The sequence below is a fragment of the Cyanistes caeruleus genome, chromosome 2 (assembly GCF_971803275.1).
Source record: "Cyanistes caeruleus chromosome 2, bCyaCae1.hap1.1, whole genome shotgun sequence".
NCBI classification, from domain to species: Eukaryota; Metazoa; Chordata; class Aves; order Passeriformes; family Paridae; genus Cyanistes; species Cyanistes caeruleus.
The window spans coordinates 36443837-36465131 of NC_141702.1; the positions used below are offsets into that span (position 1 = coordinate 36443837).

General features: G+C 40.2%; 1 protein-coding gene across 15 annotated transcripts in view; it reads left to right on the forward strand.

Annotated features, from left to right (window-relative positions):
* Nucleotides 1-21295, forward strand: part of ANKRD6 (ankyrin repeat domain 6) — a 98280-nt gene that overhangs the window by 22146 nt on the left and 54839 nt on the right. Inside the window, exon 2 of one of the 15 annotated variants that reach the window (XM_086876538.1) lies at nucleotides 1972-2069. The exons of the other annotated variants lie outside the window; for them this stretch is intronic. The gene's annotated coding sequence lies outside the window, so the exon portion shown is untranslated. The remainder of the gene's footprint in view (nucleotides 1-1971; nucleotides 2070-21295) is intronic. 15 annotated transcript variants of the gene reach the window in all.

Sequence of the window (21295 nt, forward strand, 5' to 3'; positions counted from 1 at the left end):
GCTTACACATCTGTCAGCATCAGCTGGGAGCTGATTATTCTGTTTTTGGAAGGTATTGGTGGTGATGTTGGAGGCAGATGTTTCCCTGATGTCAGAGTTAAGCTCTGCTCCCATGGCAGTTGGTAGTTATAATGGATGATCTTTGTCTTCACTGTTCATAGAAGTTTATTATATGTGAGTGGACTCAGTTTTCCCTTTCCATTCATATATTGAAAGGAAGGCAAGCTTTCATTTCCTAATATTTTTAAGGAAAAAAATAAGTGGGATAGTGAAGGGGACCATTTAGTCAGTAATGGAAGTTGGGGACATGAGTAGGGAGACCACAGGGTGCCAGCCACCTCCTGACACCCAAAAAAACCAGACAGTTTTTTCTCAGAAGTGCTTTTGATTGTACTCATATGTTTTATTTCCTGAGTTTTTAATGTTAGTATTTTAAAGGTTATGGCATAAATATAAAACTTGTTACAATTTTTTTGAATTAGAAGGGGATTAAATTTATGATTCTCCTTCGCCTCACTTGACCCTTGGTGCATTTGTGGCTTTCCAGAATGGACAAGGAGAGGTTAGTACCTACTCATAAGGGTTGTTGTTACTTCATTACTAATTTTCCAGCCTATCCTGTGTATTTATTTACCTACTGTGTGCTGACATCATTTGGATCCAGCTGCTGCTGAAATAAAAGGCCATTTTCCCACCTGTGTTCACCTGCCTGAAAAGCTACTGTAAGCAGAGAAGGAAGAGAAAAATACTTTGAATCCATCTGTTAGGATGGACTTACTGCCGAGATAGGAGGGCTGTTTGGTCCTGTGGTAATCTTTGCTGGGGGCATGTGAGAACTGAAATGCAAATAGCTGCATTTCTCTTTTTGGTTGGTGGATCAGAAAGCCATTACCCTCTTGTAGAGCTTTTGGTCCAGTATCCTGCATAGTCATTTTGCTGAGCAGCGGAAGGCGCAGAGGAAGGAGGGTCACTGCATGCTGTGAAACCTCTCCTGCAGCCCTGCATTAGTAGGCTCCTTTTTTCTGGCCTGTGTAATACCTGTCAGCTGCCCCTCATGCCATGTTTGCACAAGGGTCATTCCTGCAGTGTATTTGACCCCAGTTTGTGCTGTGGCTGAATTAGATCAAGCCAAGCCTATATATAACACTTTCTTCTCTTGGTTAGATTGACTCTGGGAGTAAACCTGTTCCCTGGGGCTATATCTGGTTTTATATATGCGCTGGGTCAAGGTATTAACTGTTAGTCAAAGTTGCTGGCTTGTTCACGGTTCATCAAAAATAAAGCAGACAAGCTAACACTGAATCGACTGCTCCAAAGCTATGTTAATGTTTTCCTTCCTGACACAGGTGGGGACCTGACCTCTTTCCTCTTACTGGTGGTTTTGTATGCAAGAAGCTTAACTTGTCTTTAAAATCTCTTGTCAGTAAAAACAGCTGTGTTATGAAATACGAAAGCTCATCTCATCTGGTAAAGGAAAATACTCTTTTGCCCTATAACACTGAACATAACAGAACAATGTGGAAGTGCATTCCTTCTGCCTAACAGAAATGAGCAAGTCAACTCTGAAACTCTAATTGATGTCATTTCCTGACCTACCGGTGCCTTTCTCACCTTCTGAGCATGTCCCCTAGGCAGTTTGGGAGCTGCCCAGCACATGAAAGAACACCTGAGATGCTTTGTGTTCCCAGGCAGTGCAGCTGCTTTTGTGGATGCAGTGAGAGCTGTACTCCAATTTTAGAACTCCTTTTACCCTGTGGGGGTAACAGCAGCTTTTGGTGCTGATCCTGAGCACCTACAGCTGTGAGATACTTCCAGCCTTGTCTCTTCACTTCTATTCAGTAGTGGTGGTACCATTACATAACTCAGATGGTGGGTTGTGAGGATTCCTTATGGAGGTTGCATCTGCTCTGTAACTCCTCTAGCCAGAGCAGCACAACTTCTTGTGACCATTATGCTCTGCTTTTGTCACAGTGGTCCTTGCTGTGCCAGAAAGCATCCAAATGAGAACTTCCACCCTTCTGTGGCTTCTTCAGGGTAGATGAATTACACCCTTGAGATTACTAATAAATGTGAGTTTGAATATTGCTTTTAAACTTTTATATTCCTTCCTCAGTGTTTTGATTAAGGCAAATTAAAAATCACATAGCAGCCTGTATTCAAAGGTCATGCAAGTTAGCAATTTGAATTCATTGAGTATGATGGGGGCATAAAGATAAAATAAGAGGCTTCAGGGGGTGGTACAATACTAATTCTTTAGGGATGAGCAAAATAGCAGACTGAGATTTGCTAGATTCAGAGGGATCCCACAATAATCAAACCATCCACAGGTCTGTAATCCTGTACAGTGAGATCCTAGATAAACAGTCCTTGTAGACTGTTAGATATTCCATATTACATTGTATTTCTTTGTCAGTGCAAAAAATACTCCAGTGTGCAAATGGGGACAAAATGTCATCTACATACTTTTATGTGTATGACCATATCTGCTCTAAATATCCTGTGCTTATTTTAATTCTGGCTGGAAATTTGTCTTTGGTTTCACCCTCTGCAAGGTGGGATACTGGCACCACCAAGTACCTTTTTAAACAGCTAAACTAAATGTTACCTTTCTTGAAAAAAAAATAAAAATGAGGCAGTCATCTTCTTAATAATAATGATAATGTATTTTTATAAAGTATCTTACATAATTTCCTAAAATCAAAGCACTGGGGCCTAAATAGCTGAGCTTCATTAAGCAGATGAAATGAAAGAAGAGAAGCATCTGGCAGAAGAATGGAGGGCAGTGTAAAAATAGAGGCATATGGTTGTTTGAGTAGCATTAGTAATTTCTGAAATTACATTGCCTATGAACCTCTGCTCCATTCAAAGGAGAAGACTGAGCCAACAAAGCCAATTTTCAGGACACTCACACAGTGTTCCTTTCCTCCTGAAAATAAGTGGCTGAAGCTTGGGGAAATCAGAGGTACCTTTTGGGCAGCAAAAATTTTTGCCACATGGACAATTTTATGATATACCCCAAATAAGTCTTCAGAAAAAAAGTAATTTTTTTTTCAAAAAGTATGCTGTTTTCCTAGAACATATTCCCTGATTCATTGTGATTGGTCAGTATAAGGATCCTGGAGAATATTCCTTAAATAAACACACCCCTTATTTGTACATATTTGTTTGTATAGACCATAGGAGGAGGCTGGCTTGCTTTGTGCTGGGCTGTGGAGTTTTTGCCATAACGTGACTTACCAGAAACCTGTATTTCAGAAATGATTCTTCAAACTTTTAATCTTGAGTTAAAGAGTCAGTTTCAAGCTTCTGTTGTAAAATTGTTTCAGTTTTTTGGGTTTTTTCTGTTTGTTTATTTGGGGGTTTTGTTTGTTTGTTTTTGCATTCCTCTTTGTTTTCCCTTTTCCTCCCTTACATAATTTCCCCTACTCTCTACCATCATCTTTTATGTTCCTTTTAAGAAACTTAGCTGGGTGTAAGCGGTACTGCATTACTTCATGCACAATAATACTTCATACTCAATAATAGTATGGTGGGATATGGATATACTGCTTATTAAGAAAGACTGCAGAAAGTATAACTGCTGTTATTTAGGATCTTTAGGATTATTTCCAATTTATGTAATTGTGGACACCATTATATTTAAAGATCGAATGTCTCCTAAAGTAGAGAAAATCTTTTTGGCAGTTTGTTGAAAATCCCCTGGTGTCTCTGACTGTACTGTACAAGTGATGTGGTGTAGTCAGTAGGGGACTGTGTTAAATGGGAAATACACATTCTGCTGTAATAGTCAAAGTGCAAGAGCATCTTATTCCACTGTAAAAAGGATGGCAATTGGCAGCTTTCTAAAGGAGGTTTTCATATTTTTGAGATTTTAATAGTGATAAATAGAATGATGCTGTATGCTGAATGCTTCTAGTTGTGAAATAAAAGGCACACTAAAAGTAGTTTTCCCGCATAAAGTTGATTAAAATTTATCTATGAAATGAAAAAGCTGTGTAGCTCTGTAGGAAGTGGAGAGACCTATGCTGGTTTGGAGTTAACACTGGAGAGGTTCAGCACTGGGACTGTTTCATTTCACGCAGTTTCCATGAACAGCTGCAAGTGCTCAGCTTTTCAAGTACATTTTTAAAGCAATTTGATTAGCCAAATGGGATGATGTAGAAGTTGTTTCTCTCAGAAAACTCACTGGTGAGTTTTACTGTAATATAATATGGTCTAGTGGTCACACTCAAAGTGAATAAAGTGAAAAATTATCATTGTTCATACTTTGTTACATTTTTGAGATTAAGAGATTTGGAGGAACATGAGTAACTCTAATAAGTAGTCTAAGATTTCTTTATCAAGCTATGCTAAATTAATTAAACATGGGCTGATTTACAACAACATCACTTTATTTTTTTGCGTCAGTTTAATAAAGTTGGTTTTAAATCAAAATCTTAAGTCACACTGGCATATCTTATTTGCACAAAAGAGCCTCTGCATTTTGCTTCCTTTGCCAGCTAGAACCAACAGTTCTCTAGCCACTGCTAACATGTCCAGCCTGAGACAGCACTTGTCCTTCAGCACTATATTCTTTATTTCCATTTAAGTTTTGGTTCACTGTGTCTAACAGGTGGTTTCCTCCAGTGTTCCTGCTTAGTCAGTTCATTCCTATTTTTGCATTTTTAGAGTTGATTATCCTATGTAAATGTGGAATTTCGCACCTTATTGATTGCATCCTCTTTATTCCAGACCATTTCTGCAATTTGAAATGACTTTGAAAAGTGACCTGTCTCTCTCTAAAGAACTTGAAGCTTTACCCAATCTGATGTTAGAGACAGATTTCACAAGTCTCATCTCTGTTTCCTTGATCCCAAATGGAATTGTTGGACTGGACCCAGCATATAGTGTCTGATGTAGGAGCCTATCAGAAATTTCAGGACAATTTGGTAAAGAAACATTCAGAGATAACGACTGAGCTATTGATTTTCTAAACCACTTGAGCACCTAGCTTGCACCCATAGGTTGTGTGTTCTTAGTTCATGTGTCAGTGTCAAAAGCCTTATTGAATTCAAGATACGTACACTGCTTTTCTTTTTGCTTACTGAGAGGTTACCCTGTCAAAGAGGAATATTACATCAGACATAATTTTTGATGATTTTTGTGCTGTTAGAGTTTTGTTATCTTACTTCCATTCTTGTATTCTACTTCTGTCTGCTTAACCATTTATTTCTGGGTGGTAAGGGCAGGATGGCAATTTGTAATTCTTTTAGTTTTTCTTCTTTCCACCTTTTCAATGACAATCTTGACTTTCCTTTGTAGAATTTGTCAATTTTCTCTCTTCTCAGCAAGTTTATAAATATGAACCTAAACGGATGTAGGGACATTGGTTTAATTGATAATATTTTCCAGAATGTTCCAACCTCCCCCTTATTTTCTCTCATGGCCTTTCTTTGGTATAACAAGACAAGGCAGGAAAATGAGCAGCTGTATTGGCTTAGCGGGGCCAAAAAGTTCCTCCTCCTTGCCTCACACAGTGGGCAGAAGTGTATAGCTAGGGAAGAGAAGGAAGGAAATCTATCTCTCCCTTGGTTCTATATGGTCATTCAATATCTACATCATCCTTTCTCTGGATGAGATGGGGTTGGATAACAATGACCTAAGCTTGATTTCCTAAATTCCATAAATGTACGTTTGTGTTAGTTTCTGAATGTAAAACATTCTTTTGCTAAAATGTAATTGTTGCTGGATATTTTAATAATAAATGCTTATATCTTCAGAACTTTCTGGTAATTTTTCCTGATGTTACCCTATGAATGCTGTAGCTGCAGTGTTCTTGTATTCTAAACTGTGGCATGACTTTGGAAAGGGTACCTGGCTTAGAGAGTTAAGGAAACAACTTCCATATTGTGTGAGAATTGAATGACTGCAGCATTATTTTGGGGATATGAACATGACTGATAAAAGGCTATCTAAAATGGTTAAGCAGCATTGTTTATATTTTAAATGAAAACAGTAAGATGCTTTTAGGGAAGACTGATGAAAGAAGGATGACAGACTTTGATGAAACAGTAGGAGAGAAACATAAGGTGCAGGATATGTTTGGTGCAGCTGGGTGAGCATGCTGAAGTCATGGTGCTTTGAGCTGAGGAGCTCAAATTTGTATGTTTTGGAGATTAGTCCATGAGATGTGAGTGTCAGTGTTACTTGTGTGTTTTATGAAGCTGGTGATTGGGCAGATGAGGCTCTGCAAACACATCACCAGGTCTAGGAATCCAACCCACTGCTTTATTTGCTTGTAGTTCACCTGTGAATGAAAGAAGAAAACAATATAATTCTATTTCAGTGTTGTTCACAGCAAGTCTGAAAGGGTCTTTTGTTTCCCTTGATTGCTTTACTTTTCATTTTAACAGTGTTTCAAACACCACTGTCTTCTCTGAATGTGTTGGAGGTCTCCATGGAGAACCAGCATGGTCAGGACAGGCAATATTCAGCTCTAGGCTGCAGACTGGTATGATGCAGGAGACACTCTGGCAATTGTACTGCAGTGATGCATCTTCCTGAACATAATCCAAAACAAAACAAAGTAACAGAAAGGATTTTGCTTTCCTTTGGCACTTTTGCTGTGATGCTTACTCTGATATCACCTTTCCAGTCATTCATGTGGCATCCCAGGAGAGGCAAGACATGAATTTCTAATACAAGTAATAAATAGGAGCTTTTCTTCCTCCTCACCTAAATATGTAATTTAATACTGCAGGGACAGAGGATATGTTTTCTTTGGCAGGTCATTTTTAAGAGTCTTCCACACAATTTTTATGCCAAAACACTTCATTTAAGTAATTCTGTTATAGAAGGACACTAAGAAGCTCAGGCAAGAAAGGCAAGACATTTTCTCCTTGGGTTTGAAACAAGTTAGAAAGGAGATGAGGGAGGGAGATTTACAAAGGCTCTTCCAGACTCCATGAGCAGGGAAATGTTTTGCATTTGGATGGGCGCAGAAGAGGCCTGTGCTGCTTCAGCCAAAAGGCAGGAACATCCTCTGAGGAAGAGATGAAAGCAGGCTCTCAGCTCAAGGGATGTGAAGGCAAAGCTGTGCCATGGAGCTGTGCAGACCCATGTTTTCTGATGCTCTGGCACTGTCCTGCATGGGCACCACCAGTCATGTGAGGACCAGTTCCAGAACAAAATGTGGCCTCATCTGAGTTGCTTACAGATGAGGAACAAGTGTGTTGGTCCACTATGTTGTTTAGTCTGTTTAAATTTGTTAATGCGTAATAATGGGAGAAATTAGCAAGGCATCCCATTCCTTCCCACTTCCCTCTGCACTGAGGCTGCTGCTTGTGTTGTTTCCTTTCTTCTTTTCCCTCCTTCTCTTTTCATGTTCACTAGAAATGTGGAATAATGGAGTTTTACACTGCTGCAGCAAGTGTAGCACCTGCCATGTGAAATCTCTCCTTTTCTCTTTGAGTGAAAGCTTTAAGCAACACTTCTCCCAGACAGAGATTAAGGCCTCAGAATTCCTGTCTGGGGTGGACATTTGATTAATACAGGGTCCCTTTATTGTCACCCTGCCTTTCTGCTCTTCCTCATTAGAAATCAGTGACTCTTCCCCAATTCATTCATGACACAGAGAAAAGAATGTCTAATGATACATATAAATAAAGAAAATATATAGCACACATTCAGCTAGTAAAATGAGCTATTTTCCCACATGGGGAGGGGATTAGGCAGGGGGGCATTTGCTTTCTGCAGCTGCTGGTAGAAGCCTCTGACAGATGGCAATGCAAATATATATATATGTATGTATGTATGTATGTGTATATACATATGTGTATGCACATGCATGTACATGCACACACAAGTAGAACTAAACACAGTTGCTGTTCATAGGTAATTTTGTTTTGTGTTTATGTTTCAGTGAAGGGATGTGGTGGCCTGGATTTGGGGGTGGGGGGGGTGGAGATTGCCTTTGAAGGTTGGAAATAGTTTTGCTCCTACAAGCTGCTGTTTCTGTTAGCACTTGACAGCACCCTTGGACGGGAGAGGATTTATTTGCTGGGGATTATCCAGGGAGGCACTCCAAGGAGGGGTGCGGGGGTGTGTTTTGGCCACAGCATGGTGCTCTGGGGACATAATCCTTCCCGTAAGGAACTGCGCAATTTACAGAGATAGAAATGGCTATTTTAGTTTGCTGTAACCCTTTTAGCCTTTTTCTCCGAGCTTTTCTCTACTTTTTAGTGTTGTGGTCCTTCCAGACACAGACAGAGGGAATATGTGCATCAGTTCACCTGTGGTTAGAGTTCCACAAGTGCTTTTCTGCTGTCCTCTCTTAGCTGAGCAGCCAGGGAGGTATTTGGAGCTTGCTGCATTTCCCTTCAGCCTGGGTGGAAGCACAAGCACAAGGCCTGTGGTGCAAAGCCAAACCAAAAACAAGCTCTCTTGGGCTCATGTTTATCCTGTGCCAGGGCAGTGTGGAGGGACTGCTGATGCAAAGAGAGGTGGGAGTTGCCTGGATGAGACATCCCAGGTCCAGCAGTTACCGGAGGAGATTTGATGGGGAGCAGAAGCTTTCTTCTGACATGGCAGGATGGCTATGTGCGGTGTTGGTGGTGAGACCCATATGGCCAGGGCTTGCCTTACCCCTGGAGCTTGGGGCTGCAGGGTTTGGAGCTGGCTAGAGCCTAGCTATAGGGATAGCCAGCATCCCTAGCCTAGGAGTACATGCCAGAGGTGCCCAGAGTAGGGTTACCAGGTTCAGTGTGATAGGTGGTGTTACAGAACAGAAGGAGGAGGGAAAAATCATCTTAGGTGTCTTTAAACCATAATGCAGAGTGTAGAAAATAATGTGAATAAAACCATACATATATATATATGAATGTATGTATGTATATGTATGTATATGTATATAAACGTGCTAAATATATATATATATATAAAATTAGTAAGGAAAATTTCACTTTGTTCACCTTATTGGTCTCCATGCTCAACCCTGGTAGTCTTGCACTTTTGTCATTCAAGTATCTGACAGAAGTAAGGATCAAAAAAAAAAGCTCCCAGCAACTGTGGTTCAAGATGAGTTCAGGTGAAATGAACATGAATGAGGGAAATGTACTTGGACAGGTGCTTTGTGATGCTTTCTCAATGGAAGATGCTTGTCTTTCCACTGCTGTGGAGATTCTGCCTTCAAAATGTACTGGCTCCACTCGTAACCATAAGGTGCCAGTAGCCATAATGTGCCTTCCCTCATCTTTCAGCTGGTTTTACTAATATTTTTAATGTTTCAGCATAGCAAAGTTTTTATTATCCCAGCACCTCCCTGAGAAGCATATTTTACTGCTATATGAATTCACCTGCTTAATAACTCAGTTTCAGTATTAATTTTTTTTTAATTGTTACGTGAGTGTGTGAAACTGTCAACTTTCTTTGGTAGTGGTGCTACAGACCAAGAACCCAAAACTAAGACCTCATAAAGAGGGTATTTCCACCAGCACCTGTTCACTTTGTTTGTGGAAGTATGTCTCCAGCACAGAATAAGCTTCATTCTTGCAGCACTGGCAAATGAGCTGTGACACACTCTTACTGCTGCTGCAAGTAATCAGCTACAAGTTGCTTTCCTGAATGAAACACATTTCAGTGGCAGGGAAGGAGAAGATTCTGATTTATGTTGATTGCTTTTCCCCATGATATTTGAATACTGCAGTATGTAATATGAACACTTATATACAAAGATTTTTTTGGTAAAAATGCGATACCATAAATCAAGAGAGCGTTTTAAAAAAACTAAATTGCTTTTACTGACTTTGCCTTTTCCCCTGAGAAGCCCAGGAGCTTAGATCTGAATGCTTCGAATGAACATGCTCTTCTATTCATGTTGAATAAAATTGTAGAATTTTATGTTGGATAATGTATCTCTGAGGCAAATATCATCACCTGAATGTGGTAAACATTTAGAGTCAGCCCTCTTTCTTTATGTTTTCATTCCCAGATCAGTGCTAAAGAAATATTATAAAGCTGCTCATCAGAGGTTTCAAAAACATTTTTCTATAGTTTCATTGATTAAGATGTAATAACATGTTTGAGATATATTTGAGGAATAAAGCACTTAATAACCTAGCACTATACTAACTGTTACAGAACAGCTGTGGGTTTCTTCTCCTTACCAAAGAGGTGATAAATTAGCATGTTTCACTGTGCAAACTCCATCCTTTTTCTTAGGTTCACCTTCTTTTAAATTGACAAGAATGGGAAAATAAATATGACAAAAATAGGTATAATTGCTCAAATTTCTTCACTAAGAGTGCGTGAATATAAATTGGGGGCAGAGGGGTCAGTTTGGAAGAAAAGAACATGAATTTGCTCTGTAATGTGTTTGTAATGGGCTCAAATGATACCAGTTTAAAAAGTGTGAGAGCCTTTGAAGGAATTGAGTCAGCAGTGGGAGCACTCGCTGGCTTGTGCGGGCAGGCGTGTACGGCTGCTTGTTTTTCAGACAATTGTGCCAGCGCTGTAACAGCTCTTGTTTGGCACAACACCACTTGAGAGCACTGGGCTGCTTGTTTCATCCCAGCATCTGGTGAGATTAAGTATTAGTGCTGCTGTTTAATGAACAGTGTGCGGATGTGCATGAGCATTTGGGGTTGTTTTTGTTTCCTCTGGTTTGTAGCCGACAAAGCTGTAGGGATGAACAAAGCCTTCCAGACTGCCTACTATACAGATTAATTTACAGCTGCCAGTTTATATTAGTTGTTCTATTTATTCTGCTCCGGTGCTTTTTTGAGGAAAGGAGTATTTCTTAGTCAATTGTCTGGCAAAGAGAAAGGAATTCAAGAAATGTGAAGCAAACAAATTGGCGGTAATTAGACAAGCTTTTGGCAGATGAACTGTTTGCTCCCTTTTCTTATGATATTATGTTACAAGGAAGGACTGAAGTTTGAAAACAGAATTTAAGCTGACGTCTGAACTTCGTCTTTACTTTCCTGTTCTCTGTGTTGGTGATGCTGAGGCTTTAAGAATAGCAGCTATAACCACATCTCTTGTCTGCCTGCTTAGAAGCTAGCCCTACAGGAGCTTTTGACAGGCAGAACAGCTTATGTCTCTTGTCTCTGCAGCTTTTATGATGCTGTAGATTTATCAGGAACATCTAATGCTCTTTATTTTTGTTTCCCTGTAACTCTCCTTCTCTCTGTCTATGTTTGCACTGAGTCTGTTGCTGTGTGCTGACCACCTAATGCAGTCAGGGACTGCTGACTCTTTCTGCTGGAGATGTCCAAAGATGTGCACAACCCTGCACACCCTGAGAGCCAGCTCTGTGCATTGGATGGTTATCTGTGAGGGCACAAAAGAAATAGCTGAGAGTTTATCCAAGAGCCTTATGGAGCTGTCTGAATATTGATAATACAGACTGACTGATGTCTTGTCTGTCTTCTAAAATAATTGCTTTGGAGCACACAAGTAGTTCAGAAGGGGATTAGTTGGTTTACTTAGAGCAGGATCAGGCACACATGTGCTTTTCTTCCCCACCCTCACTGGAGCCAATAATTTGTTGCCCAAATTACGGAGCATAAGATCAAACTGGGCTAAATATAATCTTGAATGATCCTGTACAGAGGGTTCCTTTTCCTGCTTCCCTCTGCTGGGTTGCAGGGTGGGGAATAATGCACTGTGGGCCTCTTTGGAAATCAAGTGGAAGCTATGAGACACCCCAGGTGCTAAAAAGAGACCTTTTGGGAGCAGGAGCTGCTGCTGTCAGGACCCCACAGCATCAGGGGAGCCCATTCTCCACAGAGGTGTCCCTGATGAACTGTCTGCTCTGCGGGAAGGCAAGGAAGTGAAGTCTCTGTAATTCACTCGTAAACCGTAGCAGGTACCACTTAGAGTATCTTGTGTACTTGGATGAAAGTGTCTAATGAGAGATCTTCATGCAGAGATAGATACAGAGGCATATGTATATATATATAAAATATATTTTAATTTTTTTTTTTTTAATTTTTTTTCTCCTGTTGAGAAGATGGTTTTGCTCCATAGTAGGTGATCAGTAGCAGGCATGACACTGGTATTGTGATCTTTGCTTTCTTCTGTCTTGATTGGACTTTGGCTTTGGAGCTTGCAGGTGTCTGTGATGATGGTGCAGGTGTTTGCTGTGCAATGTGTAGCTTCATTTGAGAAATGTTTTCTACTCCTCTTTTGATCTTTATCCTTTTGAAGGTCTTTTAATTGATTTGGAAATACCCTTTAATGAACGCTGTTCTTTCAACTGTTTCATATCAGATGTTTTGAGTATATGTGGGCTCCATTAATACAAATTTTATTTGTTGACTGTGTCAAAAGTTACTTGGTATATCCCATGTGAAAGATTTCAAAACCTTATTAGCTAATCATGTTATTTTAAGATTGGGTAGCAAAGTGGAGCTGGTACTGGATTTCTTCAAAGAATACTTTGATGTACAGTTAGTACTTAGAGTTAAAAAATTAATAAAATCCCAAACCTTCTAAGTGCACCAAACCCCAAAACAATCAGTGAATTATCAGAAAGAAAAATGGTTTATGTGGGTTGTTTTTTTTAATTGTAATCAATTAATAAACTATTTTAAACCTGCTATTTTTCACCATTGTAATTGAAGTATCATTCTCCATAAAAACAACTCAGCATAATATTGGGAAGTAGCAGTCATACTCTATAAAAAATACACCAAACAATTCACTCTTTTTAAATACTTTTCTTTGTACTAAATAGACATTTGTGAAAATATAGAATTTTTTTGGATAAGAATTACTGTAAAGTTTATATTTTGTTGCAAGTGATTGTGTGTTAATTACCAGAGATACCAAGCTTTCACATTTTTAAAATCACATGTAAACTTAGTTCTTAAAATTAAATCAGTTCCTTCCAATGCTCACTTACATGCCATTTAAATCTGTTGCTCTAAAAAACTCTTAAGGAATATTCTTTTTGGACATGAAATCTCAGGGCATGTTGGGTCATCATTAGAAGGTGTGAAGCTGAGTGAAATGTAATTTTTTCTGTTGCAGCTGTGGGAGGTTTTATCCCTGGGCTGAAATGACTCGATTTACCTGCTGGTAGGGATTAGCTGTTCCCTAAGCAAATTTAGAATTTTTTGCTCTCTGGCTGGAGTGGGTTTTGCTTTGCTTTGGTGACATCCAGTTCCTCTGCCATGCACTACAGGTGTGACAGCCTGGGTGGCTGCTGGCTGCTGCACTTCTCCCTGAAGTGATGATGAGATGAGAGCACAGATATGGGATAGTCTCATGTAATACTTTCAGGCAGTATTTTCCTTCTTGTTTTTGGTGCAAAGAAGATGACCAATCAAATGGTTTTTACCTTAATCTGTGAAAAATACATGGACATTTAAATTGCTTTGCTATTAAATCACTGTTTTTTGTTTACAAAATCACTTTCAGAAATTCTGTATGGTTCTCTTTTGTCAAGGCAATTTTATTTATTATTTTTTATCATATGCATTGTATTATGTTGCACCTGAATAAATAATCAAATTTCTTCATTACTACATCCCATACAGCAGTCCTGAGTAGATGGGAGAGAACTAGAGTATATCTCAGTACCTGTTTTCTTTATTCCATATAGTTTGTGCTGCTTTGACAGGCATCTAAAATATTTGCACTTGTTTTGATTGTTATCAGAAATCAAAAAGTCTGACAAAACTGCAGAGATACTTGGGGTTTTTTTTCTTTCTCTTTCATTCTGCGAAAACATTTATCTGTTATTTTCTATTATACTATCTAAGTCAACAGAGGCTTCATCCTTGTCTGTGTGTGAAAGGGAAACTGCCCTCCTGTGCAGATAAGCAGGGAACAGGAATCAGACAGTATCTCCATTAAGCTTCCATTAAACATTTAGTTTTAGAATTAAATGGAAGTTTTAGAGTTAAATCTTTGACAAATGTTGTGGTTGAAGACCTTCACATCAAATGGTGGTATGGGTTTCCTGTTTTTTCTGGTTTTCTTTCATGTGCACAAATGACTTAACAAAAATAATGACTGTATTATAGAAATATATATTCAGAGCATACATAATTAATAAGACCTTGAAAATCATTGATGTGTATAAAACCCTCACAAAACCCCACAAAAAGACTTTAAATGTATTGTAGTAATACTTTACATGTATTATTTTCTTTGAACATTTTTCTTTCAATTCCTTACTTTTTTTATTTTTTTTTCCTTCTGCTGTTTCTATTAGAGCTTACTCTTAAGAGTACAAATAAAGCAGAAAGTATTTGGGATATTTTTAGGGTTTTTTTGCAGCTATCCAGGTTGTAGCTATCCAGTTGTGTTAGATGATTTTGAACCTTTTTCCCTTTCTATTTGTGGCACAGATGGGAAGCAGGCAGTGTGCTGAGCAGGTATGCAGTGGCCAGCACAGCAGGTGTGCCTTCTGACAGACCTGCCTTGCCTGTCCAGATGTGTCTGTGCATGTGCTCAGAGCTGGATTCTTATGGAAAGACTGGAGATGGTCAGTAGTGGCATTTCAGTGGGAACCACCACAGAGGCTGAATCCCATACTTGGGTTTCATTATCCAAAACTGAAATGGGGCTAATCTAGTGCCCTCACATACATACACAAAAAATATGTTTTTAGTTTAAATAAGGTGAGGAAAAGTAGTTCCTATGTTTGCTAATATATTTTAAACACCATGATTTGGAATGAATGTGAGAAGGGGAACAGGTCACTTTGCCAAGACTTTCAGATATTAGTGAAACATCAGGCTATTCAAGTTTGGACATTTGACTTTTAAACAAACCTATCTGCCTGGGACTCCCTTTTAGTGAATGGTAAGCAACATTTTTCCTATAAAGGGATGTTCAGAATCTCCAAATTAAATGCCTAAGGTGGCTGCCTTCTGCTTCTACCTCCATAAGCATGCTCTGCAGTCATTGAAGAGAATGGGTCTGGGCTACCTGTGGATATGTATCCCCAGTCCCTTGTCTTTCATGAAGGGTGGGGCAGTGTGGCCATCAGGTTCTTCTAGAGGAAAAAAATCTAACAGCCTGTTCATTTGTTTGAAGTATTTCCTACACATGGTGGTCCTAAAATTCCCCATCTTTAGAGAAAGCTGAGTAAGTGACATTTCATAGTCAGTAGACATCATTTCACAGCTGTCCATTCTGTTATCTAAAGAGCTCTTCTGTTTTCCTGTGGAGGGCACCTCATTCCCACGGTCATAGTGCTCCAGAGCCCTTTGTTTATCTTTGCCTCTCTTTTTGCCCCCTTTGGATGGAGGGGCATAAATCTCTTTGAAACATGCATCTAAAATGTCAGGGTACTTAATGAAACAGGGACACAGATACTTGTGCTCACTGTGAAACTTAGAGAACAAATAAACAGCCAGAAAGTTCATAAATATGAAGGTTTGTTTTCCTGCAAGAACCATAATGATTCTCTGGTGCCTGTGCCTTGCAGCCTGTCACACTATCTGGTTTTAATGTATGTGCCCTACAGTGGCTTTGCAGATAGCTGAATTGTCCTTCCTTTGGCATCCCTAGCTTTAATTGCCTAAGTTCCATCTGCTTAAACTTCCCCTCTACTGTTTTTCCCCTTTCTCATTTGATTTTTTTCTGAAAAGCAGTAAAGAAACTAGCAAAAGAGAGGAAAGTAAGATATAATGGAGAAATGCTATAGTTCGGTTGAACCCATACTTGAATTAAGAACTGTTCCTTTTACAAGTCATATTTTGGAGTTGTATTGCAGGGTGGGAATCCCTGTTTGTCTCAAGGAGCCTACATGGATTTTAATAACAAACATTACACCTAGCAGAAAGAATTCTTCAGCATGATCTGTTATAGATCAAGATCCACAGACTAAATATTCCAAGATCCAAAAAAGTAACCTAGAGATTTAAAGCCATTTATATGAACAATAACAAGCCTTGTAGCTCTCTGGGTATCAGGAGTTGGAGTGAAATCACCAAAGTTAACAGCAAATTCCTTGTAGTATAATAGAGTCAAGGATCATACTTATTTTCTACTTAAGGTTAGATGTAGTCAAGGTAGCACCAGGAATGGCTTTGCTGCTTTAATGACAGCAAAATGAATGGTGCTTAAAAGGTGCTGGGAATCCCATAGCCCCAGATGGGAGCTAAGGGCTATAATGACAGTTCAGAAGACAGTCTAGAAACAATTTTTAGCTCCTTCTCTAAGAAGAGAGGAGCCTTGACATAGGAAAGTGTTTTCTCTAAAGGATGGCCAGGTTGTTGTTACATACAGGGTTTCCACCATCTAAGTAGTGGTGTGTGAAAATTCGAGGCGTTCCTCTGTAGTCAGCAGAATGAGCAAGAAAGAAGCTGGGGCACTTCTCTGCCTGCTGTACAGTTGTTTGTCTTTCTCCATCCACGGTAGAAGGAAATACAGCTGACCTAAATCAAAACTTTTTAAAGATTTAAGTTATCCAGCAAAGTGTATCCAACATGGTGATTGTTGCAAAGCTTTGTGAGGGACTTGTGTGTTCAGTTGTTAACCTCCTGTTAGGATAAAGAAGTGGAGGGAATGACTAATGTATTGCCTGTAAATATTGTAAAATAATGAGTGGGAGGAGCAGCGAATTGCATAGAATTGGCTGAAGCCTCCAGGGTTTTGTCTTTCCCTTCCCCCTTGCACCTGGGTGGATCAATAGAAAGGGAGAGCAGTTGTGTAATGGCTTTTTTGCCCATCACTGTGTGCTATTAGTTTGACACATGCAATTTACTTGGAAAAGCTTAAGTAGCCTTAATAACAGAAAGTCCCAGCAGAGCTGACACTAATGGTCTCCCCCGTTGTCAGTCTCAACAGAGAGATTAAGAGCTGAATGAACAAAGAGACCCAATTACCATCTCCCCCCCTCTGGATGTTGCTGCATGAAAACAGGTATGAGCTGTGACAGTGGCTCTTTGGACAGACTCTGTCTCTCTGCCATGCCTTGGTGTGAGAGGGGTTTTTACTGTGCTCTCAATTTACTGCCATTACTGAGGGCTGCTGCAATATCACCCAGCCCAGCTTTTCTTCACTAATAGTGAAGTCCAGTCATCTTGAAAGGAATTTAGTATATCATGCCCTGATAATGTACACTATTGAACACTCTTCAGACACTCACCGTCCAATGCACTGTGCTAGCAAGTAAAACAAGCAAAAGCAAACCTAGCCCAGCTAAATCTACCATTTTTTCTATTCAGTTCTGCACAGGAAAATAATCTTTTCTTGGCCCAAGCTCTCAGGGAGGTATCAGAGTGCAGCACTGCAGGGTGTGCAGCCAGAGACAGATACATCCCCACTGGGTTGGACTAGCAGAAAGGTCTCAAAGAAAACAGAACATCTGTTTCTGCTTTCATCCAAAGCTTGGAGCAACTTGGTTAATAACTAAGTATGAGCACTGCCTGTGAATGGCTACACAATACCTTTTGTGAGTGCTGTTCCTCAAATATATTATAAAATACAGTGCCAGCTCTCTTTTGCCTCCCTTCACTAGGACAGGTTTGTACAATCAATCCAGTATTCAGTTTAAAAAAATTGCTGCAGCATATGCTATAATTTTGTGTCTGTTTTTTATGGCTAATTTATGTAAGACTTTAATTGCAACTCATTTCTCAGTAAGACTGGCCCTTTTTTTTCAGGATTTTTTTCTCTTCTGTTTCTCTAGCATGGCAGACCAAAGACTTCTCAACATTCAGAAATAAAAAAATGTCTTTCAAGAGGACTCTAAGTGGGCTTTACCAACATAGGGTTTGATCAGTGATGATTGTTATAAACGCAAAGGCAAATTTATGATAGAAATGAGAAATAGATTTATTAATAAACAACAAAGAGAGAAACAACGATAAAAATCCACAATAAAAAGATCAGCGCAGCGCTGGGTGGACAGGGTCTACACCAAAAGGTATAGGTTTCCCAAATCCACGTCTGAGGGTCCCCAAGCCTCGGTTTTTATAGAGGTTTTGTGTCCTTAGGCTAAAATTCCAGGCCGGTTTCATTCACCAAGTGTCTCTGATTGTTCAGTGAATGAATTTCCTGCCGTAGAATGATGACATTAACTTGTGTCCGGCCAGAATCTCCTCATATGTAAAGGAGATTCTGTATGTATTTCAATTTGTGTTGTCCTGGCAGGGCGGGGGAATTCGGGCTGGTGCCGATGGATATCTTGACTGCGCCTTCCTCTTTGTTCCTCCTGATCGCTTTCTCAACACCAGGAACAGCCCTGGTCTGGCAAGGCTCAGTTTTTCGGAGCCTGTCTTTTCACTATTGATCAGATTGTTTCCACAGAAGTCTGCAGGGCGTTGCTCAGGTCCGGAGGCCGACGATCTCCCTGAGCCAGCTCCATTGTAGGTTTGACGAGCCTCGTCCTGCTTTTTGTTCGTGTTGATGGGCCTTGCCAAAGTTCGTTATCAAGGTGTCGTTTTGCAATCAGTTTCTCCCCAAAGGAGATTTCGGCCAGCCCCAAGAAGGGGTTTTTCTGTACATTTTATATTTTATATCCTTGCAAACACATTTGTCACATTTATACAATTTTCGAATTTTTAATACATATGGTAATTTATTACAGTCCCCCACCTAATAATTTATCACATTAAAAATTCGTGCAAACTGAAATAGTTTAACCTTTTGAAAAGAGGAATATTTGTATTCCTTTTTACCTTTTTTCTTTTAGTGTCTTTCTCTATCTGTTTCTAAATCATCATTTTCAATTGACAACATGTGTTTGCTCTCAAAGTCTTTTAAAGCTTGTACTGCTTCTTCACTTTCTTTCTCTTCTTCTAATAATAATAATTTTGAGAGAAGAGCCGTTTTATTTTGTGCTTTTTCTGGTTCTACTGGGAGGGCGGCAATCTGCATCCCTTGAACCACGGAGTGAATTAATCTAATCAGGCATGGAATTAAACAGGGCAGGAAGATGACTCCGGCCGCGGAACACCCTATAAAGAATACTAGCTTTTTCCACCAAGCCCCTTGTCCAAAAATTTGGTCCCACCATGAGGCTTGCAAGATAGAATTCCATTTTTGGACAGGGACATGCGCTACCTTTTTAATTTCCGCAGCTAGACCCTTTATAGTTTCCCCGTAGTCATCTATCTCCATGCAACACTCGGATTCGTTATACCTTCCACACACTCCTCCCTCCTCGGCTAGCAAATAATCGAGAGCTAGTCTGTTCTGGTACACAAAAGCTCTCATCTGCGAATGTTGTTTTGCTAGGAGTTCCAGGGCTTCTGAAGTGTGGTTTGAGACTACTTCTACCACTGCCTGCAGTCTGATGAGTCGATTGAGGAGGTAGATGGGGGTTCTATAACCCCAACTGCCATCATTAGCCCAGGTGGCCGGACCATAATATTGTATGATCCTTTCCGCGGGCCATTCCTCTTCCTTCCACTTTTGACTGCCTCCTGCCATTGGTAGTCCTTTTTTCAAATCCCTTTTTTGTCGGGCCAGAGTTTCAAAGAGGGGAGCACCTAAAGACTTACTTTCATCTTTAGGTAGAGTAAAGAAAAATGGTCGAATGATTCCGAGTGTGCATGACCCTTTCCATTTCTGTGGTAATTCACTGTATGCTTTTTTCCCGCATACCCAGTAAATCCCATCGGGTGCTTCCCAATTTCTGCTAATTCTTGCCGGATCCTCCCAGTAGTCCCTCAGGCCTATGAATGAATGAAAGGGATTGGCCCCCAGCTTTTTGTTCCAGCAAAGCCCAATATCTTCTATCCATTCACAGTCATTTTCCCGATAGGAGTTCCAATATCCTTCGGGTGGCTCTGGTTGCCAGATTTTTGTCTTTTTGTCTGAATTTACTGCGAGAGTATTTACACAAGGGGTATACCCTACTAGGTCAGTAAATTCTTTTCCTTCCCGGCTGATACAAAATGTTCCGATTATTCTCTTGTCAATCACCCACCCTTCTGGTCTCTGGGTTGTTTTGGATAATATTAAACCTGTCCATTTTAATAATTGTTCTGGGGTCAATGCCTCTCCCTTCCAAGGCCACCTTTCGGCTGATTTCAAACCACCACATATCCAACAATTGGATAAACCCAATTCGGTGGCTATCTCTTGCATTAGATCTGCGAATAGATTTTGATTTGGATTTGGCAATTTCCAATTGTCATATTGTTTTTCCAATTGTTCATAATGTTCACTGAGAGAGTTTAACCTCTCTTGTTCTAACCTCTTTCTTTTGTTTTCCATTTCTCGTCGTTTTATTTCTAATGTTAGCTGTTTTATTTTATTTTCCGGATCTAACCCTTCCCCGTCCTTCGAAAAACAAAACACCGGGTCAAACTGGAGACATACCCTTTCATCATTTGGTTCCAATAGGTCTAAAACTATTGGTTCGTTATTGAATGCCATTTTCTTTTCATGTTTCAAATTTTTCCCTTCCCAGTACAATTTATCACCCATTAAACACGGTTTTAAGTTTGCTTTGTTGTAGCAAACAGGGTTAACTCGGTGGTATGCTAAAAAGGTTGATTGTTCTCTCCCCCCGATCCAGACAGTTTTGTTACACTGTCCGCAGACCGAGATCGGGGGAATCCCCTTTATCTCTCTTTTACTCCGTAAGTGGGTCATCATAACCCCTAGTTCTTCCGAGGTCCGAATTGGTCTTTTTCTAATACTCGCTCCAGGGTTAGAACACCAGATTTTTTCTTCCAATTTGCACATTTTGAATTGCGTGTCGTTTAACCAGCATTCTCCCGAGTGTAATTCAGGTGGGCAGACAGTCAGTCTTTCGATTCTCGTGGCAATTTTACATTGCTCACACTTCCCCAGGGGACCCTCCCCTGGGGACACCTCGGACCCCATTCCTTTGGTCGAGTACGTGGCTAGGCTCAGGAGCATCAGGATTCCCCACAATTGCATCCCTCTGCCATTCCCTCCGCCCGTATAGTAGCATACGGCGGGGATAACCATCTTCTCGGCAGCAAGGACTGTCTTCAGGGGCCCTTGATGTCCTGATGGCGAACCTTCGCTTGAAGGTCGCCCACCGAGAAGCCTTGACTGTATCAAACCGGCACGGTACTTGCACGGTTCTACGACACTCTATTTTCAGGGGCTCTGCCTTACAATCAAATTGACCCCTTATTCCTTTTCGGTAAAACAGGAACCACTCCGGAGAGTCGAGTTCCAAAAGGCCCGCCCGGGTAGCGAGTATTAGAAACTTATTGGTCTGTTCTAATTCCCTTTCGTAGCACCTAGTGCACAGTCCCCTTGGCCTATACCCCCTTAAGCAATGAGTTACCCAAGTCTGCTTACAATAAGCACACTTAAAATGTACAAAGGGAAAACAATAGCAATCGCGGATTTCGCAACTTATCCTTTC